A 6,000-nucleotide genomic window follows, 5' to 3' on the forward strand; every position below is an offset into this window, starting at 1 on the left:
TGACAATTATTTTTTTGGCTGCACTGCGCAGCATGTGGGATCTTAGTTCTCCGACCAGGGCTTGAACCTGCTCCCCCTGCGCTGCAAGTGCGGAGTCTTAACCACTGGACCGCCAGGGAAGCCCTCTGCACTGACTTAATTTGGGAACAGCTACTTCCTTGTTGATGTGTTGATGTATGATAGGTATACAGTAAAGGGTCACTTTTGTAGGTTCTTCCTGGCCCCCCACTCCCAACCCCAAGCTCCCCTGGAACACCGGCAAAGATTGTTTCATATTTTGGAAACACATTTAATCTCTCCATCCATCCATCCATCCATCCATCCACCAAACAAGTATTTGACACTGATTATATCATCAGCCCTGGACTCGGTGTTAAGGATGCAGAGAGATTAAAATGCTGCTAGTAATAGTTAACATTTGTTCAGCATTCAGTACAAGCTTATTAGTTTACTATTTCATTTACTCTGTACAACCACACCAGGAGTTAGGTGTTACTATTCCATTTTACAGTTGGGGTAACCGAGGCCCCAAGACACAAGCCAGCCAGAATTCAAACATGCTTTAGGAGTGCCCTGGGGAGGTCCAAACCAGTATGGCAACTCCAGGGGAAAGGAAACAGTAGGAGTATTGAGCAAAGGCTCTTGGAAAAGGTGACACCTCAGTGAAGACTTGAAGGTTGAGTCTAATTTGGCCCCAAGGTGACAGAGGTATGATCACAAGCAGCGGCAAGAGTGAGCCAAGACCTGGAGGATGGAGTGTGTGGATATATCTACCCAGAACCCCTGTCTCTTCCTACCCTCCCACCTCCCCACCCCAAACAGCTCAGAGTAGAAGCTCAATCCATATTTCTGTTGATTATTCAAGTGTGATGATCTGTGTGCCAGGACAAGAAGGCAGGGTGTCTCAGGGAGATGGTTTCAGGAAGTCAACACAGCCTGGGCAAAGATGTGAAAGGAAGAAGGTTCTGAGTGGTTGGAAAGTGGGTGTGTGGGACCAGGTCTGAGAGCTGGTGACCACGTTTCCAGGGAGTACAGCAGCTTGGCCAGGGCGGCGATGCCAATGAGATTCTCCTAGAGCCAATGAGGTCTGTGTGAGACAGACCCCCCCTCCCCAACCTTGCCCCGACCCCAGTGCCCTCTGCAGGCTGGGCAGAGAGCTATGCATGGATCCAGGTCAAAGGGCTCCTGGGGCCAGGCTGGGTGGGAAGCTACAGTGCGACAAAACAGACTGTCTCACCCCAGCCCAGCCCATCCCCCCACCCAGACCCCATTCAGGCTATTTATGGCCTTTCCACTCCCACGAAGCCAACCTGACACCTACCCAGGGCAAGGTGAGGAAGAGTCCAGAAGCACGGGGAGAGACAAAGGGTTTCAGAGACTTAAGACATTCCCTGATTTTGTCTCGCCCTTGGAGGAGGCCTCTCCCCTGGCCTGCGGCTCTGGAGGAGCCACAAGGGGAGCAGGGCTGAGCCTCCCCCAGAGGAACAACATCCACTAGGTGTGTAACCTGCTTCCCAGTTTACCCAACTCTCCACACCAACCCTGTGATATAGGCTCAGAGCAGTGAAGTCCCTTGCCAGGGTCACACAGCACGTGTGAGCTGAGAGAGAACCCGATTCATATCCAAGACCATCCATGCTCTTTGCCCACCCTCCAGGCCCTGGGCCCCTGTGATGGTGCCGGGACAAAACTCAATTTTTCCAAATTAGATGGCTCCTGTGGGGGAATAGCTCAGTGGTAGAGCATTTGACTGCAAATTAGATGAACACTCTTTCACTGAGACCCCTCGGCTTTGTACGTACAGCCCCTTTCAAAGTCATAGACTCTTGGGACTCTTGCTGACTCTCTTTTGCGGACCGGTGTAGGGGGACTATCACGTCCCCAGCAGCCAGGCCCCACCAGTGACTAATTCGTCTCAAAGGCGGGAAGTCTCCATCTATCACGTGTGTTACAAGAACTTTCCCTTGCCCGGCAATCACAGGCAGGGCCCTCCTCTACCAGGCTTAGTTTAGTTCTCATTCGCCCCATTTCCTTTTCCTTTAGTTAATGCTGTAAATAACTATTCTTGTTTTTGTGGCCCCTAATGGACCATGAGCAACTCATGGCAGGTGCTGTGACTCTCTTTCTTCAGTCCTTGTCACCCTTTGGGTGACAGGCGTCAGCACTATCTCAGGGAGGAGTGCCCTGTGACCATTGACCCTCCTTGAGAAGTTCATCTGAGAATAGCTGAGGAAGCCCTAAGGTGAGAGGAGATGGTTTCTGGCTCACAAGAACCGGTTTATCCTCAGGAGCAGTTGGCAGATAAGCTGGAGATAGAGCTGGGGCTGAGGCTGTGGCCCAAAGGTGAGGTTTAGGAAGTTCACACCTGGACATGGGAGCCAGACATTCAGACAGAGGCCCCTGAGGAACTGGGTTGAGCAGGTTGGGCCTGGGGCCCACAGGGGTACAACCTAAGTGGACCTGGAAAGACAGGGATGTCTGGACACAGCAGGGAGCCCCAGGAATGATTTGTAAGACCTGAGACTACCCAGCCTGGAGGAGAGAAGACAGGGTGTGAGGGTTGTCTTCAAATCCTTGATTGAAGAAGAGGGCAGAGGTATTCTCAAGGACAGAGAGAGACCACAGGTAGCAGGGTTAGGGAGCCTCACTGGTGCTATTTTCAAGGAATCCCCCTCCTCAAGAGAAAAAACAGAGCTGGGTGGAAGGTGATGCATTCGCCAGCACCGGAAGTGCTCCTCCTGGGTGGCTGGCTTGCCCTGAGACAATAGGGTGATGTGGACAGGGTCCCACATTGTGCAGGGGGCCGAGCATCTTGTTCACACAGAATCTGACTCCAGGGGCTCTGATCTCTTCCCCTGTCTTCCACTGCCTCTCAAACCGGGTCCACTCATTTTGTCTTATACATGTTCACATCCCCCCTCAGCACCTTGCAAGGTGCTTAAACAACCCTACAAGATCCTCTCCTTGCATTCCTCTGCCTCAGCTCTTACCACTCCTTCTTTGGCTCAACTGTTTTCAGATCCTCAACTGCATTTTCTACGATCTCCAGGGAGTTGTCTATGCCCTTGCTTCTCTCAGACACATTCTCCCTGCATCTCTCTCCCCACTTTACTGGTTGTCTTGTTAATCTTTCAAGTCACAGCCTAAAACTAAACTTCCTTTGTGAACTCTCATCACAGAGTGAAAGAGAAAGCAGTTGTAGTTACGCTGCTCCTAAGTTAGCGCTAGAAGACCCTATCACAGCACATATCACACTGCATTTTATTCTCCTGTTAACCTCCCTACATCCCCCACCAGAGTAGGTTCCATAAAGGCAGGGTCTGTCTGTATGGGTGTCCATATGCACCTCTTCAGCCTCTTGAGCTGATACTCAACAAATACATTTTGAAACAATGGATGGGTAGATGGATGAATAGATGGGTGGATGGATGGATGGGTGAGTAGATGGGATGTCCATAGGATAATTTACAAGGTTCATACCAGAGAGGCAAGCCCTCCTTCCAGCATGTTCTGAAGCTGGTCCCTGGATCTTCAGATAGGACAGACGGAGGTCATTGGTCAGGCAACAAGGCAAAGAAGTGGATGGGTCTTTACCACGATCAAGACTGTAAAGACGAAACTACAACCGAAATGAAAATGCAACCTACTGAATGAGAGACGATATTTGCCAATGATATGTTGGATAAGGGGTTAATATCCAAAATATATAAAGAACTCTTAGAATTCAATATCAAAAAAACCAAACAACCCAGTTAAAAAATGAGCAGAGGACCTGAATACAGATGGTCAACAGGCACATGAAAAAAGACATACAGATGGTAAACAGGCACAGGAAAACATGCTCAACATCACTAATCATCAGGCAAACGCACGTCAAAACCACAACGAGACACCACCTCACACCTGTTAGAATGGCTGTTGTCAAAAAGACAACAGAGCAGTCTCTCCCATTAGAAAACTTGCACAAGCCTCTTAGATAGCCTCATCCAACAGAGGGCAGATAGCAGAAGCAAGAAGAACTACAGTCCTGCAGCCTGTGGAACAAAAACCTCATTCACAGAAAGATAGACAAGATGAAAAGGCAGAGGGCTATGTATCAGATGAAGGAACAAGATAAAACCCCAGAAAAACAACCAAATGAAGTGGAGACAGGAAACCTTCCAGAAAAAGAATTCAGAATAATGATAGTGAAGATGATCCAGGACCTCGGAAAAAGAATGGAGGCAAAGATCGAGAAGATGCAAGAAATGTTTAACAAAGACCTAGAAGAATTAAAGAACAAACAAACAGAGATGAATAATACAATAACTGAAATGAAAACTACACTAGAAGGAATCAATAGCAGAATAACTGAGGCAGAAGAATGGATAAGTGACCTGGAAGACAGAATGGTGGAATTCACAGCTGCAGAACAGAATAAAGAAAAAAGAATGAAAAGAAATGAAGACAGCCTAAGAGACCTCTGGGACAACATTAAATGCAACAGCATTCGCATTATAGGGGTCCCAGTAGGAGAAGAGAGAGAGAAAGGACCTGAGAAAATATTTGAAGAGATTATAGTCGAAAACTTCCCTAACATGGGAAAGGAAATAGCCACCAAAGTCCAGGAAGTGCAGAGAGTCCCATACAGGATAAACCCAAGGAGAAACACACCGAGACACACAGTAATCAAATTGGCAAAAATTAAAGACAAAGAAAAATTACTGAAAGCAGCAAGGGAAAAATGACAAATAACATACAAGGGAACTCCCATAAGGTTAACAGCTGATTTCTCAGCAGAAACTCTACAAGCCAGAAGGGAGTGGCATGATATACTTAAAGTGATGAAAGGGAAGAATCTACAACCAAGATTACTCTACCCGGCAAGGATCTCATTCAGATTCGATGGAGAAATCAAAAGCTTTACAGACAAGCAAAAGCTAAGAGAATTCAGCACCACCAAACCAGCTCTACAACAAATGCTAAAGGAACTTCTCTAAGTGGGAAACACAAGAGAAGAAAAGGACCTACAAAAACAAACCCAAAACAATTAAGAAAATGGTCATAGGAACATACATATCGATAATTACCTTAAATGTGAATGGATTAAATGCTCCAACCAAAAGACACAGGCTTGCTGAATGGATACAAAAACAAGACCCATATATATGCTGTCTACCAGAGACCCACTTCAGACCTAGGGACACATTCAGACTGAAAGTGAGGGGATGGAAAAAGATATTCCATGCAAATGGAAGTCAAAAGAAAGCTGGAGTAGCAATACTCATATCAGATAAAATAGACTTTAAAATAAAGAATGTTACAAGAGACAAGGAAGGACACTACATCATGATCAAGGGATCAATCCAAGAAGAAGATATAACAATTATAAATATATATGCACCCAACATAGGAGCACCTCAATACATAAGGCAACTGCTAGCAGCTATAAAAGAGGAAATCAACAGGAACACAATAATAGTGGGGGACTTTAACACCTCACTTACACCAATGGACGGATCATCCAAAGTGAAAATAAATAAGGACACAGAAGCTTTAAATGACACAATAGACCAGATAGATTTAATTGATATTTATAGGACATTCCATCCAAAAACAGCAGATTACACTTTCTTCTCAAGTGTGCATGGAACATTCTCCAGGATAGGTCACATCTTGGGTCACAAATCAAGCCTCAGTAAATTTAAGAAAATTGAAATCATATCAAGCATCTTTTCTGACCACAATGCTATGAGATTAGAAATGAATTACAGGGAAAAAAACATAAAAAACACAAACACATGGAGGCTAAACAGTACGTTACTAAATAACCAAGAGATCACTGAAGAAATCAAAGAGGAAATGACAAAATACATAGAGACAAATGACAATGAAAACACGACAATCCAAAACCTATGGGATGCAGCAAAAGCAGTTCTAAGAGGGAAGTTTATAGCTATACAAGCTTACCTCAAAAAACAAGAAAAATCTCAAATAAACAATCTAACCTTACACCTAAAG

The sequence above is a fragment of the Eubalaena glacialis genome, chromosome 19 (assembly GCF_028564815.1).
Source record: "Eubalaena glacialis isolate mEubGla1 chromosome 19, mEubGla1.1.hap2.+ XY, whole genome shotgun sequence".
In the NCBI taxonomy this organism is placed as follows: Eukaryota; Metazoa; Chordata; class Mammalia; order Artiodactyla; family Balaenidae; genus Eubalaena; species Eubalaena glacialis.